This window comes from Sciurus vulgaris (assembly GCF_902686455.1).
Source record: "Sciurus vulgaris genome assembly, chromosome: 1".
In the NCBI taxonomy this organism is placed as follows: domain Eukaryota; kingdom Metazoa; phylum Chordata; class Mammalia; order Rodentia; family Sciuridae; genus Sciurus; species Sciurus vulgaris.
Genome location: NC_136461.1, coordinates 110,573,867 through 110,594,387, shown reverse-complemented (window position 1 = coordinate 110,594,387; position 20,521 = coordinate 110,573,867). Strand labels below are relative to the sequence as shown.

Genomic DNA, 20,521 nt, shown 5'->3' with positions numbered 1-20,521 from the left:
GAGTCTCAATGTGTGCTACTGCAGATTAGTATCGTCCCTCCTCCTGTTCATCTCCCCACACTGTTGTAAAACATTTATCTCAGTCCTGCATCTGGACCCTGGCCTAATAAATTCCTCCAAAGGCTGCTTCTTCAGGTGGTGGATAAGGTCAGTAACAGGGAGGAGAAAAGGGAGACTGTCATAAAATTGACTCTGGACAGGGACAGAACCACTGGAGCTTAAAATGCCAGGCTCAGGGTAAGTTAATGAACTACTAAAAAGAAAAGGTAATACTAGGACATTGAATCCAAAGGTGGAGTAAAACTTTGGGGCTCTCAAGTTCCCACTGGACCAAGAAGATTGATGTGGTTGAAAGAGTAATGGGTTCAGAAATAAGAATGCAGGGATTTCATTATGGCTCAGCTGTGAACTTGAGGTGTCCTTGATCAAGTCATTTCACCTTCTGGGTCTTGGTTTCATAGTAAAAAGCAAGCAAACAAGCAAAACAAACGAACAACAACAAAAAACTCAACAAAACAAAAAACTGAGGTGGTACAACAACAAGAAAAATAACCTGCTTTCAAAATTGGGACAAGGACTTGAATAGACATTTCTCTAAAGATGATACATAAGTAACCAGTTAATGTGTGGAAAAATGTTCAATATCACTAACCACTAGCAAAATGCAAATCAAAACCACAATGAGATTTTGTCTCACATCCATTAGAATGGTTATTATATAAAAAAAATAAAAATAGCAAGTGAAGTGTTCATAAGGATGTGGAGAAATTAGAACCTTTGTGGGAAATGTGAGACGGTACAACCACTGTGGCAAAGCAGTATGGTGGTTCTTTAAACAATTATGATCCAGCAATTCCACTTCTGGGCATACATCCAAAATAATTGAAAGCAGGGACTTAAACAAATTACTGGCAAAAAAGCAGTTAAATGGTAAATTTTATTATTGTCATATATAGTATATATTCAGAAAAGTGTATAAAATAAAAATCCATAGCTTAGTCATTAATCAAACAACTATGAAACAATTTAATTAAAAAACTAGAATCTTGCCTGCATGCCAGAAATCAGGATAGTATGTTACCACCTCAGCAGGCATTAGTCAGTGTTTTACCCCATATTTGAACACCATATAAATGGAATCCTAGAATGAGAGCAAATGAACTACAGACACACACAACAGTGGTGAATCTCACACACATCTTATTGAATGAAATAAACCAGACACAAAGAAAGGAAACAAAACAACACAACCCCCCCCAAAAAAAAAAAAAAAAAACACCCACCCACTTTTTTGGTGGAAAAAAACAGTCTCTGCTTCGGTTCTTTGTCATAAATCCACAATTCATATATGTAGGGATGTGTTTCTAGACTTTGTAATCTGCTCCATTGATTGGTTCATTTGTGTATCTTGTGCCCATACCATATTGTAGTAAATACTATCACTCTACTAGCTTGATATACAGTACAGCAACTCATTCCTTAATTTTATTTTTCAAACAAGCTTATCAAGTGTCACCAACAAACAAACGCTGAGGGAAATTTCATTGGAAATACATCGATTCGTAGATGAATTTGGAAGTAACTGACATCTACGTAATTGAGTTTTTCAATCCATGAATATGGTATAATCTTTACTTAAGGTGATGTTTTATATTTTTCTATAAGTATGCCAAAACATGGATTCCTTCAATCTTATGTTGCCCCTAGTTACCCAGACAAGAATGCATCCATAATGCTCCCAAACATTCTAAAATCCCAAGTTGCCCACTGTTTACTTCTAGCCTGTTTATTTTCATAAGGCTTTTTGGTACAGGCTGTGCCCAGAAATTAAGATGGCTTATTTCTTGCAAAAATGATAATATTAATTTTTATGTACTGAGCATTTACCAGATCTGGACACTCTACAAAAGTCATCTTGCTTAAATCTCTTGAGTAATCCTCTGAAGTTGTTAGTATTATCTACATTTTACAGTTGAAAAAGTGGGATTTTTTAGGAAAAGTAACTACCAAGTGATAGAACCATTTTTGGCTCTAATTAATCTGCAAACCTTTCCTCTGTAGTTCATAGAAATCCTGGGTCAAATATATCAAACTTTGTTTTTCAAATAGATAGTTAGACTTTGAAGAAAGGAAAAGGAATCTCTAAATTTCAGAAATGAAAGAAAAGATGAAAACCAGTAACCAAAGGGTCATTTTGGAACAGAAGATAAGACCTAGGAACTAAGACCCTACATAGAGCTCAGATCCTCAAGGCTATACTCTCAGAGAAAGGGTGTGACAAAAACCAGTCCTACAGGAAAAAGGAAATTCATTTACCCCATTACTTTAACATTTTTTGAAATCTTATTGTATATTAGGTTTATATTTCAGGCACTTGGGATCAATGGCAAAAATATAAATCCCTATCCTTGGGTAATTTATATTCTGGTATAGGGGAAAGACAGAAAATAATAAACATAATATATAAGTGTACTAAAAGAGAATATTTTTGCAGGGGAAAAAAAAAAAAACACAAAACAACAGAACAGGGAAAAAAAGATCCAGGAGATAACAAGAAAATGACTATCTTGGTCTATACTCTGGGAAGAAAAAAGAATTCTCTCCTACAAATTCCTAGCCACAGATTTGCCTTTTGGGTGGAGACTCACAGTTGCTGATATTGTTTGCATGATGCAGAAACACAAAGAAAAGGAACTAACATAAATTAGTCCCAGGCTGTTATTGCCCTTCTCCACCCTTCCAGGGGTATGGAGGGTGCTGCCTGACAAAACAAAAGAAAAGCCACCCAGGCTGACCAGGTTCTCACAGATAAAACCCAGGCAAACTTGAGCTTACAATAAAAAATGCAGTCATTAATGGCAGATTTAGGATTCCAATTTGATGCTGAAGCCTACACTTATAACCCATATCTGCATGCCCTCTGTAGATGCATCAGGATTTCCACTGCATGTCCTCAATGGAGGAGTTACCTAAGTACCCAGGTTGTTTAGATTCTCAGAATCTTGAAGTTGGAAGGGATCCAAGAAATTGCCTATTCTGGTTCCCCTAACAATGCAGGCCATCTTTCTGGTACATGGTTCATAGATCATCATCAGCTTTGCTTGAATCCATTCAGGGAAGGGGAGTATGTGCCTTCCTTTGATGACAGGAGGCCAAATAATGCCACCTAAGGCTGGGTACAGTGGCTAACACCAGTAATCCCAGCAACTTGGGAGGCTGAAGTAGGAAGATCACAGGTTTGAAGCCAGCTTCAACTTAGTGAGGCTGTAAGCAACCTAGTGAGACCATGTCTCTAAATAAAAAATAAAAAGGACTGGGGATGTGGCTCAGTGGTTAAGCACCCTTGGGTTCAATCCCTGGTACCAAAAACCAATCAATCAATCAATAAAATAAAATAAAATAAATAATGCCATCTAAGGAGATAGGCAGGCTGGGGTCCACTGCTGGCTTTGCAATCCTCCTGAGTCAGGTGATCTTTGGCAGAGTAATTAACCAGGTGAATTTAAGCTTTCTCATTTATAAAATGGATATCATCTCATACAGTTGTGTTGAGGGTTAACTACATTAGTGGATATAAGGCTTACCTGGAACATAAGAGATGTCATTTTCCCTTCTCATCAATGTCTAGATCTAGGTAATCAATGAAAAGACTTCCTCTGCTTTGTATTAATCAGATCAGATCCACTTATAAAGGTAAGATTTTTTAAAAACTCCAAATTATAGTGAGGGCAAATCTCATTCAGTTCAACATTCTACAGGGAAGTGGTTTTGTCATTTTAAGAAATTGCTCTTCTTGCTGGGCTCAGTGGCCCATGCTTATAATCCTAGTGATTTAGGAGGCTGAAACAGGAAGACTGAAACTTTGAGGCCAGCCTCAGCAACTTAGCAAGGCCCTAAGCAACTTAGCGAGACTGTCTCAAAATAAAAAGGGATAGGGATATTGTTCAGTGGTAAAGTGCCTCTGGGTTAAATCCCCAGTACCCACTCCCCCAAAATTGCTCTTTTTTTTGCACAGCTTAAAAAGATATATTGAGTAATTGAATTAAACCAGATATTTGACCTCACGTTCACAAATAATTTCTTTTTAAAACATTTGTTCTTTTTAGATATACATGATAGTAGAGTGTGTTTTGATATTAGACATACATGGAGTATAACTTATTCTAATTAGGATCCCATTCTTGTGGCTGTACATGATGTGGAGTTTCCCTGGTTGTGTATTCATTATGAACATAGGAAAGTTATCTCTGATTCATCCTACTGTATTTTATTTACTTTTGAACCAATACTGTCTCTGCATCTTGAGGCCTCTGATTTCCTGTGTGAAGGCTTGTGGCTTACTGTTCCATCTGAGCTTGTAAGAAAGGGTGTTCTGAAAAGCCTCTTGATTGGGGCTGAGTATAAGCTTCACTCTATGTCCTCCAGCTTTTTATTTTAATTTTAGAAGTTTCAAAAATAAATTTCAGTGACTTAGGCGCCTTTTAAAATTAAGGCATTATTTACATGCGATAGAACTCATCTATTTTAGGTGTATAGTTTGACAAATTTTGGTAATTTTAGACAACTATGTAGCTACCCCTGTACCAAAGACAGACTAATTCTCTCATTTTAAAAATTTCCTCTTTAGGTATTGATTTTAAGAGGGACATTTGCAAATCAGCTGGGGTCCAGAGTAGGAAGTCTTGACATCACTGTGTAGGCAGACAACCTTATGGAATGAGGGACATTTCTTGAATCCCAGAAAAAAGAGGACTGGGGGGGATATATCAACTTTCAAATATTTGGAGAACTGCTTTGAAGAACAATCAGTGTTGCACCAGATGGTAACAAGGAATACTGTGATTCTATATAAAAGGGAAATTTCTAACGATAATATAAAAAATACTATAGATGATGAAAGTAAATGAGACTCAGTTAAAAATGAGCTGGGAATGTGGTTTAGTGGTAGAATACTTGCCTAGCATGTGTAAGGCCCTGGGTTCCATCCCCAGGACCACACGCACACAAAGTTAAAATATGAATTACTCTAAATTGAACCCAGGAAATAGCAGAATCAGTATTTAAACATTCGAACTCAGGTGTTCTGATCCTTAATTCATATTTTCCCATTCTACCCTAATGCTTTGGAAGATATATAAGAGATCAAGAGGGCAAAACTTCAAGGTCAAAGATGGCCTAGTATGAGAAAATGGCTCAGATATTTGTCAGTTTTAAACCATGTATCCTGACTCAGGTCATGCCTCTGTTGGGGGCAAAGCCAGCCAGGGCCCAGGGAAGACAAGTGGCTTGCCCAGCGTGGGTGGAAGGGTGAGGCCATCCAGTTCTTAGTCTGTAGTTCGCCTTGCCTCACTGCCTGGAGCAATCTATTGCCCTGAATTGCAGTGTGGGCTGAGGATCCAGGTGAGTGAGAAGCCAGTGCTGGAATGGTCTGCATGGATACGGCTGATAGAGATCAGCTGCTGATCCTGACTGGGGCTAGGGGCTGAGCAAAGCAGCAACAGCCCACAGTGACCCAGGCTTGTGCAAAGTTCTTCCACTTGCCCTGCTGGACTTAATGAATAGGCTCTAAGTGTGCAAGAGGAAGACAGTTATCAGAAGATTGGAGAATAAAAACAGCATTCAGGTGAGAAAGAGAGGAAAGTGGTGTGAGGAGAGGGCTATTAAAAGGAAGGCTGGGAAATCAGCCTGGGCTTTGCTACTCAGCTCCTGGGGATTGTGCAAGCAAGAACTTCTAGGGCAGTGGAAGGATGTAAACTGAAGGGATTTGCCTCACTTACTGGGATTTATTGACACACCCTGCCTTCTCCTAGGTGGGGTTGTACAGGTTACTACTCCCCAGGATGGCCTTACAATGGGAGGGTGTTCTGGTAATAATCCCTGGACCTAACCCTGGGATGGGGGACAGTAGAAACTCCTAACAGAATTGGGGGTTGTCTGGGCATCCGAGGCATCTGCCCAAGGAAGAGAAGAAGGAATGCGGAGGTACCTACTTCCTGATTGTTCTCCCTGCTCCTCTTCTTTCCCCTCCTCATTGTCTGGAGGAAGATAAGAAGCCCCTCCCTGCACCTCCAGGCAGGTGGGCCAGAGCGTTGGGTTTACTGAGGGTTTCTCAGGTTTTCCAGTTCAGGGCCTAGCCAGTTGGCTGAAGGAGTACAGAGGTCACTTGAACTCAGATCACACGTCCTGTTAAATACATCAGCTTTTAAATTGATCTTTGTTCAAAGTCCAGTGGGTTCCAAGACTAGTGCTCACAGCAGAGAGAATTCCTGAGGGACAGAGCAGCTCCTCTTCCTTCCGAGTACAGGTAAGAACTGCCTCGTGTCCCCCTGATTGAGGGTGCTGGCCACCTGGGCTCAAATTGCCTTCTTTCTTTTCCTTTTCCCGGCAAGTAGATGGCTGCCCAGAGCGGAGGAGAGGCCAATGGGAAAGGCCACCTTTGTGGGTTGGGAGTAAGGGTTGGGGTAAGGGATTGTCGACACTCTGAGATTGTTTCTGCTGCCCCTCAAGGGGCAGCTTGAGGGTTAGGCTCTGCTTCACAAAGCAATTGATAAACTGATCTCAAAAAGAGTTTCCCAGGGTTGAGTGGGGGGTTTGATGTGCAGCCAGGGCAGTGAGACAACGGACTTCACAGGCCACTAGAAATGTTCTCCCAGGACCTCCCTACTATGCAGGGAATTTGCCTATTAGAAAAGACTTCCTTTTAAAGTATCCCTTAAAGGGAGACAACCCTCTCACTGGGTAATAAAACATGCATATTTCCTCTATCATATTATGGTATTAAGAAGTGAAAAATAGCCCATGGATTTAGAGACTGACTGAATTTTAAAACAGATTCCCAGGCTCTACCCTTTGGAGTTTGTAAATCTCTGTCTTGAGTGAATCTGAAAAATCTTTGTTACTTTGAAGTTCTCCCAGGCAATTTCGATGTGTAGACAGGGTTGAGAACTACTTGTTTCCTAAGTAGAAAAATCAAAGGACTTAAATATAACTTTTACTAAGGCTTTGTCATCTATGAGGATTCCTGGTCTGGTCTGGATCCAGCTATGGAGACTCTTGGGCTGACGCTGCAAAAGGAACACATTCCTCCTTAGTTTACTAAAATTCCTGCAATGTGGAGCTGAAGCTCTCGGCTCTTTATCCAGAAGTCATAGGACCCTGACTGACTCCAGGCCATAGTTGTCCAGTCACATGGGGTCACTTATTCTTCCCACACAGATAACTCTGGGACTTTGAGTTTGTTATGGCTAAGTAAATTGCTCTTATCTTTCTCATCTGTATGTTCTTTGCATCATAAAATATGAAGCTGATAATAATGTCTTGCATTCGTAGACCACTTATTAGACAACTGCTTCTCATCTAGAGGAAAGAATACAGTCTGGAATACGAATAACCAGGGTTTTGATTCAGTTGTTTGTAATGGATCATTAGCCAACTGGGGCCTCCATTTAATCTGTCAAATGAAGGAAGGCCTATCATCTTTTTCCCAAGGTTGTACTGAAAATAGAACTGTAAATTGGAATATGTTTGAGGGGATTAAAAGCATAAATGTAAGATAGTTATATTTCAAATGTGTCATTTCAAAGGCTCTACAGAATAGCAGGAAGAAACAGCAGTGTAGTCAGCTGAAGACTCAGTCTTTTAATCTCATTGAACCTCTGTTTACTCACCTACAACTAGAGTTGAGACTAGATAATTACTAATGTCTTTTTTTTTTTTTTTTTATTACTGGGGATTGAACCCAGGGGTGGTTAACCATTGAGCCACATCCCCAGCCCTTTTATTTAGAGACAGGGTCTTGTTAAATTGTTGAGGCTACTTTGAACTTGTGATTCTCCTGTCTCAGCTTCCTGAGTCACTGGGATTACAGGGGCACACCACCATACCCAGCCCGTAATGTCTTTTTCTTTCTTTCATTCCTTTCTTTTCTGTACCAGGGATTGAACCCAGAGGTGCTTAACCACTGGGCCACATCCCAGTCCTTTAAATTTTTATTTATTTATTTATTTTTTGCGGTGCTGGGGATTGAACCTTGCTTGCAAGGCAAGCATTCTACCAACTGAGCTATCTCCCCAGCCCTACAAATTAAAAAAAAAAAAAAAAAAAAAACTTTTTGGTTGTAGATGGACATCAAAACTTATTTATTTTTTATGTGGTGCTGAAGATTAAACCTAGTGACTCACATGTGCTAGGCAAGCACTCTACCACTGAGCCACAACCTCAGCCCCCTTTTTAAATTTTGAGACAGGATTTTGCTAAGTTCCTTAGGGCCTCACTAATTTGCTGAGGCTGGTCTTGAACTTGTGATCCTCCTGCCTCAGCCTCCTGAGTCACTGGGATTCCATGTATGTGCCCTCACCCCAAGCTACTAATGTCCTTTTCAACCCACCAAGTATAAGGTAAATCCTAGTACTTTGAAAGCTGCTTGTCATTTAGGTATGAATTCAAATGTTAACTTCCCCAGGAAGGACTTTCTAAATAGCCTCCCCTTTCCATCTCACCACTATATCATTCATAGCATGGCTGGCTCTGAACTTATAATCCTCCTGCCTCAGCCTCCTGAGCTGCTGGGATTACAGGCATGGGCCACCGTGCCTGGTCAGAAATCATCTTGATTACTTTTTGCTTGTTACCTTTGCCAGATGTCAAGCTTCAAGAAAGCAAAGATCTTGTCCTTTGTGTCACTTGTTGTAATTCTAGCTCCTAGAACAGTAGCTGGCATAGAACTGACACTTAGATATGTGGATAAATTGAAGTTAGTGTAGCAGAGAAGGAGCTGGAAGGACAGACACTTGTTTTGATAAGCTGCTTCTCAGGAGAAGAGGTTGAAGAATTCTGATCCTGTCTCAAGTCCTCTCTCAAGTTGAGTCTGATCATGTGGAGGTGAACTCTGGTCACATCTTGGTTAAATGATTCTCATTTGTAATATTGAAATTTGATGAGAGGAGAAAAAAGTAGACATGTTTTCCTCACTCAAGACCTTAGCAACTCCTTCCCTTGGTCCTTCATGAAGGATTACCTGGATTTCCCTAATGTCTTTGCCTGGTGGGTATAAAGAGAAATGGCTAAGAGCCTGGGCATTAGAAATTTGAAACTTGTATTCCATATGAGATTACTCTCTCTCTCAGCCTCTATTTCCTTATCAGTCAAATGAGCATGTAGAATCTAGTCCCTGTTGTTATGGGGGTTAAATGGGAGAATGCACATAGTGCCCCCCTCATGTAAGTGCTACTATGATGATGATCACAGACAGCTTTGAGATGTGCATGACCCCAGAAAATGAAGGAACCCTGGTGTGCAGGGAGTTTTGATAAACAGGGAAGGTGACCTCTTGAATTCTTGATGTCACCTTCTAAGGTTTGCTCTTAGTTTGAAACAGCCACCAGCTTCTGAGGCTCCAAGCTGGTTAGATATTCTTTACCTGGGTGGAACAATGGGAACAAAACTAAATGACCCAGAAATGCCTATGGACTTCTTGCCAGTTGTATTGAGTACATACTTGGTGGTGTGAGAATACAGAGAGAAGCTGGGTGTTTGTTAAGGGAACTTATCTTGATGGGGACACACAATGTGAACACTGAAGTTCCTCTGTAATCTACAGGATTGAGTTCAAGTTGTTTCACAGTCTAAACTGAGCTATTTCTTCCTTTCAATATGCAAATGCTCAAGACTTTCTGAACCATTCTGTGGTGCTATTTAATTTTCCAGGGATGCATTCCTCCTCCCAAACTACTTGTGTTCCCATAACACATTGTACCCCTCACAGCTGGAAAGTACGGTAGATAGAAGGAACCGAGACCCAACTAGGTTTGGATCCAGGTTCTGTTTATCCAAACAGCTACGTGAAACTAACTTAACTTTTCAGAGTCCTTTTTTCCTTGTAAAGTGGCCCATTCAAATTAAGTTGGAACTCATAAGAAGTATATAGGCTGTTCCTAGAGCCCAGAGCTCAATAAATGTGTATAACAATAAGAAAACTTTTTAACTGTTCCAGCATCCATACTATTGTTCAATATTTGTTTAGTAACTCTTCCCACTGGTCTCTGGGTATTTGGGGCACAACTTAAGAACAGACCAATCACCACTGAGAAGTCCAAATTTGAGAGTCTTTATTAGCCAGTTGACTGAATGTATCACACAATGCCCCAAAAATGGCTATTGGGAGAACAACCCCGAGCATAGTGTTGCAGGGGTTTTTATACCATAAGTAAAGCATATCAGTACATCAATCATAGGTGACTGTTGCTATGATTCAAAATTACAAACTAACTTGAGATCTAAAATCATAAGCAGAAGGGGAAGTGGCTCAAAACGACCTTAGTTGGGTACAATCTGAAGAATGGTTACTAACATTTAGACAGTCATTCTCTGACAGAGTACATTGTCCAAGAAAAATAGGAACCAAAAAGAGAACAATTTTACATTACATAAGAATTGCCATTTTGTGTTGCCAAACATGCTATTCTAAGCAACTGTTGATGGGTATAAAGGTGGGGTATTCCCACCAGAGAAGCATTTCTTACATGACATGGAGTCTCAGGGTACAATGGAGTCTGTTTGGTCATTGCCCCTATAGCCTTGCCCATAGCATGGGCTCTTTGAAGGCAGTACAGTTTATAATCTGTGTTGAGCCTCGACACCTCCCCCACTGCAGGTACTAAAGATACCTTGCTGAATAGATGCATGATGCTTGATATTCAGAAGATGGAGTAATTCCTTCAGGACTGTGGTAGTCATGGAAGGATTTTTTTACAACCTAAATTCGAACTGTGCCTTGAAAATAAGTCTTGAATTCATTCACTTGGAAAAAAATGTTTACTTAGCACCTACTATGAATAAGTAGAAGTGGGGACCAGTGTTCTAGATAGAGCAAGTAGCCAGAGTGTGCTGAGTGTGGGTGGTCCTACCTAGAACAATTTGGTGCCTACTGAGGAGCAGAGAAAGATGAGGGGCACTGGGCTATGCTCAGCCTCAATCTGAGCAAGGAGTTCAGACTTTTTTTGGTACCAGGGATTGAGCCCAGGGGCACTTAACCACTGAGCCACATCTCCAGTCCTTTTTATTTTTTGAGACAGCCTCTCATCTTACCTGGGGCCTCACTAAATTGCTGAGGCTGGCCTTGAACTTGTGATCCTTTTGCCTCAGTCTCCTGAGTCACTGGGATTACAGTTGTGTGCCACCACGCTGGGATGGATTGCCTTTTGATGCTGGGGATGTTGCTGAGTGGTAGAGTACTTGCCTAGTATGTGCCAGGTGGGGTTCAATCTCCAGCACCACATACAAAAAAATTGCCTTTTATCTCTTCCTTGCCAGAGACATTTTGTCAGTATCTGCTGAGATGCAAAAGAATTTCATGTAGTTAGGGAGAAAAGAGGAAAAAAAAAAAAAAAAAAAAAGCCTGTGCCAAGGCTGTGTGCAAGGCTCTGGAAGAAGATGGATATGGCTGATGAGAGCTTGGAGACTGTGTCAGGGCTGATTTTAACAGAGGAGTTCTCAACCTATCTGCTGTAGTAGGACTTAGCATCACGTAGCATCACAGACTATTTTTCTAACAAGTTTTGTGACTTTCTTTTCTTATTATACAGATGCATACAAATGCTGGAGGAACAGCATTCCTCAAAAGTGCACATTGTACAGATAACCTGGTCAAGCTTCCTGGGAACGCTGCTTTCTCCTTGCTGAAGTTCCAAGTGTTTTATAGACCAGCCCAGAGTTCAGCGGAAGGCGAATTATGTCTAGGTTGAAAGTGACCAGGAAGACCGTGCTCTTTCTCTTATGCCTCCATGAAACAGGCATAATTTACTCAACAGTTGCATCCTAGGTTATATCACCAAAGACCCTTCCACAGTTGTAGTAATTAGGGTTAAACATTATCACTTGATGACTCTCTTACTGTTCAGGAAAAGTTTTGTGGCTCAGGTGTTGCTTATATAAGGATCTTGTGGGGAGAGGCTGTTTTCTTTGTAATCTGATTCTGACTGCATAATTGATTTCTAATTACTATTAGATAAGATGATAGCAGTCTAGGATACTCATGAGTTACTCTGTTTAGGAATAGTCCTACTATATCCCGTGCCTTGAAAGAGCTCCTGGGCTCTTTCATGCCTGATGATAGTCATTGCACCTGGCCATTCCTGATGAGCCCCTTTTCTGTTTTTTTCTACTTCCAAGCCGAATCCGTGTTTATCCTGACCTTCCTCTAATCTTTTTGGAAATTCAGTGCTGCAGTTTGGTGAGTGAAACCATTCCCTAGATCCTCCCTGGCAACCATGGTCTATCCTGGGCCTGATATCTGTATTTAAGGTAATGTTTGACTCACTCCAGTTTTCCCATCTTTGTCTGTTCTTTGGTCCTTGGTGTTCACTTCCGTTAGAGCTCATCTGCTTCAGGTGGTGGATCTTTCTGGCCAGCTTAGTTTTGAACTTCCATTAAAGCTCCCTGGACTCTTACAGTACTTCTATATACAACATTTGATTCTGTCTTGTAATTCCCTGGCATTTGGACTTACATGATACTTTTTTTTTCTTTTTTCTTTCAGTTCTGGGGATTGAACCCAGGGCTTTGTGCTTGACATGCAAGCCCTCTGTGAACTGAGCTATAGCCCCAGCCCTACATGATACTCTTGAGTCCAGATAAATCTGAGTTCATTGACTTTTTACCAGATAACATTAACTTTGCAGAGATGGTCTGAAGTGAATAGATGGAGAATCTCTGGCCTGATGATCAAGGTACCTGCCATATTCTCAAATCTGTAAACTCTTCAGCTTCAAAAATAAAATCAGGGACACTGCGCAAATGTTCTGCAGGATATGGGAATCCCAGTGTACAAGGACTCCCACCAGGGGACAGGAAAGATGACTTGCATGGAGTGGGCTTCTATGCTCCAGATACTGAACATGAATGCTTTTCATATTGTCTTGAGTGATATTTAATGTCTCCATATGTGCTTTCTATGCCAGGTGTACTTCAATCTTCAGCTTCCAATTAAAGAACTTACCCATGTTCTCACAACCAGCAAGGAGTGAAACTGGGATCAAAAACTAGACTTAGCTTTAAAACCCTTGTTCATCCTGTAATTTTTGGTACATCATTCCATTTATGTGGTGTGATACATTTGTCAATTTTCACGTTAGGGTTAGAGTTGTAGCTCAGTGGTAGAGTGCTTGCCTATCATGTGCAAGGCCCTGGGTTAAATCCCCAGTACTGGAAAAAAAAATTACATATCTTGAGCCATCTTTGCATCCCTGGGATGAAATCAACTTGATCATGCTATGTGATCCTTTTAATATGTTCTTAAATTTGATTTGCTAATATTTTATTGAGGATTTTTTTGCATCTGTGTTTGTCAATTTATGTAATCCTCTTAAAGTGTCCTTAACTGGGTTAGGTATCAGGGTGACACTGGCTTCATAAAATGAGTTTGGACGCATTCTCTCCCTTTCAATTTCATAGAATAATTTTAGAACTCTTGTCATTAGTTTTTTAAAGATCTGGTAAAATTAAGCTGTGATTCTGTCTGTTCTTGGGCTTTTCTTTGTTTAGAGGTTTATTACTACTTCAATCTTGTTTTGTTCACCTCAGTCACATACAGATGTGGCTGCTTTAGAATTCCTTTACTGAGAACCACTCTGTTCTAATCTTCAAGATGAAGTTTTCTGTGTCAACCCCTTAACTTTTGTTTTTGGTACTAGAGATAAAACCCAAGCATGCTTAAACACTGAGCCACCCCAACTCTTTTATTTATTTTTTTTATTTTTTGAGACAGGGTCTCATTAAATTACTTAGGGCCTTGCTTAGTTGCTGAGATTGGCCTTGAATTTGTGATCTTCCTTCCTCAAACTCCTGAGCTGCTGGGATTATAGGTGTCCACCACCATGGCCAGCTCCTACAAATTTTTATTCAATTTTTTTGACTCTGTGTTGTGAAATAGTGCTGTGGCATCAGAAATACTTTTTGCCAGTGGTTACAAACTGCTAGTCCAGAGGTTCAATTCTGTTAGTTTACACAGTTACTTAAAAGTTTGAAATAGGTATTGTTTTTTAAAAATGGGGGCATTTCACATAAATCAAGATTTCCAGATTCACCGGGCATGGTGGCACAGGCCTGTAATCTCAGCAGATCTGGAGGTTGATGTGGGAGAATTGCGAGTTCAAAGCCAGCCTCAGCAATTTAGCACGACCCTAAGCAACTCAGTGAGACCCTGTTTCTAAATAAAATATAAAAAAGGCTGGGGACGTGGCTTGGTGGCTAAGCATCCCTGGGTTCAATCTCCAGTTTAAAAAAAAAAATTCCATATTCCCCTGAGAAACTGGAAGATCTGGCATACTAGTGTCTGGCTTCCTCAGAGCAGCAGTCTGTTGGTGTTAAGTAGCAGTTAATCTACAATCCTCTCCTGACCACCTTCACTGATTTATATAACCAAAGGGTACTTCGGTGTGACATTTTTATTCTGTATTGTCAAAGTTGCTGACTTGCCACTTTTTCAACTATTCGGGGGATACCAAAACTGAAATAAGCAACCTTATTTTCTTCTTTATTTCCTTTTTTCCTACTCTCTCAGCCCCAAAGTAGAGGTATTCCATCTTGTCAAGGATAAACCTGTTTCCTCAGTTCTCTACATTAACCCTTGGTGTACACACATGCTTACAGTTTTTTTCTTCTTTTTCATACTGGAGAATTGAACCCAGCAGTGCTTTACCACTGAGCTGCATCCCCATTTTTTGAGTCAGGATGTAACTAAGTTGTTTAGAACCTCCCTTATTTGCTGAGGCTGCTTTGAACTTGTCATCCTCCTGCCTCAGCTTCCTGAGTTGCTGGGATTACAGGTGTACGTCACCGTGCCTGGCATATGGTGACCTTTTCTAATGTTAAAAATAAGTCAGGTGTTATGGCATGTGATTGTAACTCCAGCAACTTGGGAGGCTGAGGCAGAAGGATTGTTAAGTTTTCCCTTCAAAGTGCTATCCCAGCTCTGAGTTCTCCATTGGGCCTGGGCTTTCATTTTCTTTTTCCTTTTTTAATTAAAATCTTTTTTATTTTTACAGACTGCATTTTGACTCATTGTACACAAATGGGGTACAACTTTTCATTTCTATGGTTGTACACAATGTAGATTCACACCATTCATGTAATCATACATATACATAAGGTAATACTGTTTCATTCTATCTTTCTGTCCTCCACCCCCTTCCACCCCATTTTCCTCTACACCATCCAAAGTTCCTTCATTCTTCTCTTCCCTCCACCAACCCCCCTTGTTATATATCGTCATCCACTTATCAGAGAAAACATTTGACCTTTGGTTTTTTGGGATTGATCTATTTCACTTAGCATGATCTCTTCCAACTTCATCCATTTACCAACAAATGCCATAATTGTATTCTTTTTTATGGCTGAGTAATATTCCATTGTGTATATATACTACAGTTTCTTTATCCATTCATCAATTGAAGGGCCTCTATGTTGATTCCACAATCTTGCTATTGTGAATTGAGCTGCTGTGAACATTGATGTGGCTGCATCACTGTAGTATGCTGATTTTAAGTCCTTTGGGTATAAACCAAGGAGTGGGATAACTGGGTCAAATGGTGGGTCCATTCCAAGTTTTCTGAGGAATCTCCATACTGCTTTCCAGAGTGGTTGCACTAATTTGCAACTCCACCAGCAATGTATGAGTGCACCTTTTCCCCCACATCCACGCCAACACTTATTATTGCTTGTGTTCTTGATAATAGCCATTCTAATTAGAGTTAGATGAAATCTTAGAGTGGTTTTAATTTGCATTTCTCTAATTACTAGGTATGATGAGCACTTTTTCTATATATTTGCTGATCATCTGTGTATCTTTTTCTGTGAAATGTCTGTCCAGTTCTTTAGCCCCTTTATTTAAATGTCCTATCTTAAAATTCTTCTTTTTGGTTAGATGATACTTTAAATCTTGGCCTTCTGGTTTCTGAATATTCCTTTTGCTTCATCTTCCTGTCACCTATCTAGGTTATTATCCCACGTTTTATCCTTGGCCCTCTTTGTTCCTTATTGTAACCATGGGCTTCACCTAGCATCACCATGCTGATTGTCCTAAACCTAGACTCCAGTCCAATATCTCCTGAGCTCCAGAGAGGTTCTGCCATATTCTCTGATTTAAATGCATCCCAAACTGTCTTTGTCTTCTTGCTCCTCAAACTATACCATATTTTAATAGCATCATTTTTCTGCCACTCACCAAAGCATGAACTTGGTTTCCTTTGACCCCTTCCCTTTCCAATATCCAAGCTAAGTGGCTATTACTCAGAAGGTGCTAGGGCTGCTGCAACTGAATATCAGACTGGGTGTTTTGAACAACAAAGCTATTTTCTTGAAGTTCTAGAGACTGGAAGCTTGGTTTCTCTCGAGGACTCCTTCCTTGACTTGCAGGTGGCCACCTACTTGCTGTGTCCTTACTCTTGTCTTTGAATAAGTGCTTCCCTGATGGCTCCTCCCTTGTTGATAAGGACACCAGTCCTTGCTTAGGTTCTCACCCTTAGGGATTTTTAAAGTAACTGAGGTCCCTATAGCTGATATAATCACATTGGAGATTAAGGCTTCAATGGGTGAATTAGGGGCGATTCATTCCATACTGGTAGTAGAGTCCAGGGCTGGAAGGTAGGAAAAACATCAAAGTTGGTTAGTAGAAAAAAATTGACCTAAGGTAATAAATTCAGAGAAAGTTATACAAGTGGCCCTTGTGGAAAAACAGATTAAGTAGGTGGCTACAGAACTAGAATATTTTTGCAACCCTGGGTCTGATAGGAAGCAAAGCACAGCTGTGTTCAAATTGAGATGGGGCCTCAAAAGACTTAGCTGTGCATGTAACACTCTGAAACAGAGGATCCTTCTTGGCAGGGAAACCCCAACAAAAAAAACTACACTTCAGGGGGGTAAACAGTAATGAGGGAGAGAAGCAGAAGTCGTGGGCTCTGACTCCGACTGGGTGCAGGAGACCTGTTGCTCCTCCTGGATTCTAGTCCTAGTCAGTGAGTGTATTTGGACATCTGTGTTGTTGCACCTGTTCTTTCTTACATCATCCCTTCATGGAGAAACCCGAGAGGACAGGCTTGAGGAGTTAACGCCAGCTGTCACCCAGCCCTCTATGTAGTTCCTCTGCCTCTGTCACCTTCATACTGTTTTCACAGCTTTTAGGCTGGGTCAGGCCCTTATCATGTGTGAGGATTATTACAACAGCCTCTTACCTGGCCTTTCTCCAGTCGCCTTTGGTCCAGTCCATTCCACCACCATTCTTGGAACATAACCCTTGCTATTGCTCTATTTAAAAGCTCTGAGTGATGCCCACTGACCACCAAACTAAGGCCAGACCCCTTGGGCTGGTAATTAAGCCCTTCACAGTCTAACCCACAATTTCCTTCTGTTGGCAGTCCTTTCGCCCACATCAGGTTTTTAGCTCTTCCTTGATTATGCCCAGGAACTTTTCCATGTCCATGTCCCGATGGCCACACTATTCTGTGTCTAAAATGTTCTCTTCCTACTTTTTTTCCTATTGAAATCTCACTTATCTGTTTAAAAAAATTTTTTTAAATTGTTTTTGTAATTGTAGATTGACAGCATGCCTTTATTTTATTTATTGATATGTAGTGCTGAGGATAGAACCCAGGACTTCACACATGCCAGGCAAGTGCTGTACCACTGAGCCTCAGCTCCAGACCTCATCCATCTCATTTTTTTTATATATATATTTTTGTAGGTGGACACTTTTATTTGTATTTATTTATTTTTATGTGGTGCTGAGGTTCAAACCCAGTGCCTCACACGTGAATGGTGAGTGCTGTACCGCTGAACCGTGACCCCAGTTCTCACCCATCTGTTAAGGCCTAAGTCAAATCCTATTTAACTCTTGAAACTTTCCTTCATTTGGCCCATGTCATAGATCTTATGGCACTCATTCGGTGGTAGTTAATTTTGTACTAAAACTTTTCCTTAACCCGATTCTAAAGTCTCCCGAGGATTTGGGGGCAGGTATGTTTTAATTTATTCCATCAAGCATTTAACAGCGTTTTACATATAAATATGAGGCAAATATCTGAGGCATGAACAGATGAAATTGGCTCTGGGGTAATAGATCTTGATGTTTGGTGAAAGTTGAAGGAACCATGCTCATGATCCCACATAGGCATCCCCTTCTCCAGCATGCTACTTGAAGAAGCTAATCATTTGGGAGAAGGAGGAGGTTGGCAGGGAGTGAAGAACTAAAATAGAGCTGGTAATCACCACTGTGACTCTGGGGTTCTCAGAATGACTGTAGGATCACAGGATGACTAGTGGGGCCTCAGACTTGAATGGTGGGGGAAGGAGGCGTGGCACACGATTTTAAGACGGGCTGAGAGGTAGAACTCCCCCAAATTCATAGGTGAAAAGTTGTTTTCAGCTATGTTTGGTTCTGTTTGCCTAGAACTTGGGAAGAAAGGCACAAGGCACAGGCGCTAGGTTGCTGTATACTCCCATTGGCTGGGACACTCACTAGGGTCAGGACTGGATCTTGACTCTACAAGGAGGACCAAAGGTTTCTCCTAGCCAGGCTGTTTCCTTGGCTTCTCAAGTGGGTAAAGCTGAGCTCAGGGTGGTTGTTAATAGTTCATCCAACCTTGACATTCTGCTGTGACCCATGAGGGAGTTATCCTAATACTGAGGAGAGAAAAGAGGAGTCAGGGACATCATGGGATGATTTTAAACACTAGTTTCTTTGCTCATGTTTAAGTTTCAAGTCTTGAGATCTAAGGTGGGGCCTAAGCGTCTATTTTTATAAGTCCCTACAGGTGATTGAGTGGCAGCTAGGAGTGAGAACCAAACTTGTCAGGTGATTGTGATCATTTGAAGATAAAATACCTCACCTGACCTCAAGTTTGCAAATAATGACGGGATTTATTATGGCTAGCACCATCCTACAATGTATGGATTTATACTGTTTCAACTGAGTATATCTGCTCACTTGGATGAACCCAGATGGTGACTTTGGGCATGGATGGGCAACTCCCAGGATTGAGGAGATAAAAGAAGATCCTGTAATTTTTGCTGATTTTGCTTCTTTAGGAATTGCTGTTTCTTTTCTTTCCTCAGAAGAAATTGCTTCTCTGTGGCCCATATTTTGCCTGGTTCTAGCAGCTCCACAATTCTTTTTAAATAATACCTGGGGCTGGGGCTGTAGCTCACTGGTAGAGTGTTTACCTAGCATGTGTGAGGCCCTGGGTTCAATCCCCAGCACAGCAAAACAAGAAGAAACGCAGCTGCACAAAAAATAAAAATATCTGGAAGCACAGAAGGCTAGATAAATAACTGTGTCTTCGAACTGGAAATATTTCGGGAAACCCCCATTCATGTTTGGGTTTGGAAAATGCTTTGTGTTCTTGTCAGAATCCCACTGACCTTGAGACTCTGATATTTTTCAGGAAATGGAATTTAGATAAAGCTAAGTGACTTTAAAAATCCCTTCATCTTCCTCTGTCCTCTACTCTGTGAGTAAATTTGTGAGTTTTCATGCTCATGATGTGTTTTTTTTTTTAAGTTTTTTTTAGGTTGCAGGTGGACACAATACCTTTATTTTTATGTGGTGCTGAGGATCGAACCCAGGGCCTCATGTGTGCTAGGCAAGTGCGCTAAGACGGAGCCACAACCTCAGCCCATGATGTGCTGTTGTTAAAAAATTTTTAAATTTATTTGTTTTGGTACTGGGGATTGAACCCAGGGGCACTTCATCACTGAGCTACATACCTAGCTCTTTTTATTTTTCATTTTGAGACAGAGCCTTGCTAAGTTGCTGAGTTTGGATTACAGGTAGGCCCCACCATGCATGGCTCCCATGATGTTTTTTTAAAAGGACATTTCTTTCTTTTCTTTTCTTTTTTTTTTTTTTTTTTTTTAAGGGAATGAGACTCTCTTAAAAGTTTTTAGTTGCCGATGGACCTTTATTTATATGCGGTGCTGAGAATCGAACCCAGTGCTGCATACATGCCAGGCAAGCACTCTACCACTGAGCCACAACCCCAGCCCTAAAGGACATTTCTACATATAACAATTCTTTTAGAAGGGGACTTTTTGACACGCAGACCGATAGGGCAGGTATGCTTCACTACAAGCTCCACTGACACCAGCTATTCCCAGGAAGGTCCTGCCTCAGACATACAGACTGAGGGGAAAATGCTACTTCTAAGGCTAGCCTTAGGTTATGCTCTCAGCTCGGACTTCCAGCTCTGTGCAGATAAGTTGGTGAGGGCGAGTACTGACTAATCCATGTGGATGGATAGATGGTAGCTAAGAAAGCCTGGCTTGCCTTGGGCTTGGAAGAAGTTCTGCGGGTCTCATCAGCTATTTATTTCCTGTGGAAATAGCCCAGTGGCTTTAATTCCCTCTACACTGACTACACCTGGAGGTCTCACCTACCCACCTCTGGGGGAATTACCTCACTTTCCTAGCTTCTAAAATGTACCTAATTTTTCTTATTGACCATGGCATATTATTTTTCTTGGTAATAATTTAA

At 40.9% G+C, this 20,521-nt stretch overlaps 2 protein-coding genes across 5 annotated transcripts in view; one reads left to right on the top strand and one right to left on the bottom strand.

Annotated features, from left to right (window-relative positions):
- Positions 1–6,081, bottom strand: part of CD160 (CD160 molecule) — a 51,119-nt gene extending 45,038 nt beyond the window's left edge. For all 3 annotated transcript variants that reach the window (XM_079140481.1, XM_079140479.1, XM_079140484.1), the window contains exon 1: positions 5,991–6,081. The gene's annotated coding sequence lies outside the window, so the exon portion shown is untranslated. The remainder of the gene's footprint in view (positions 1–5,990) is intronic.
- Positions 6,082–6,168: 87 nt separating this feature from the next.
- The window catches only part of PDZK1 (PDZ domain containing 1), a 33,879-nt gene continuing 19,526 nt past the window's right edge, over positions 6,169–20,521 (top strand). The window contains exon 1 of one of the 2 annotated variants that reach the window (XM_079140367.1): positions 6,169–6,304. The gene's annotated coding sequence lies outside the window, so the exon portion shown is untranslated. Of the gene's footprint in view, positions 6,305–19,616; positions 19,632–20,521 lie in introns of those variants that run through there. The other variant, XM_079140368.1, reaches the window with a different exon arrangement.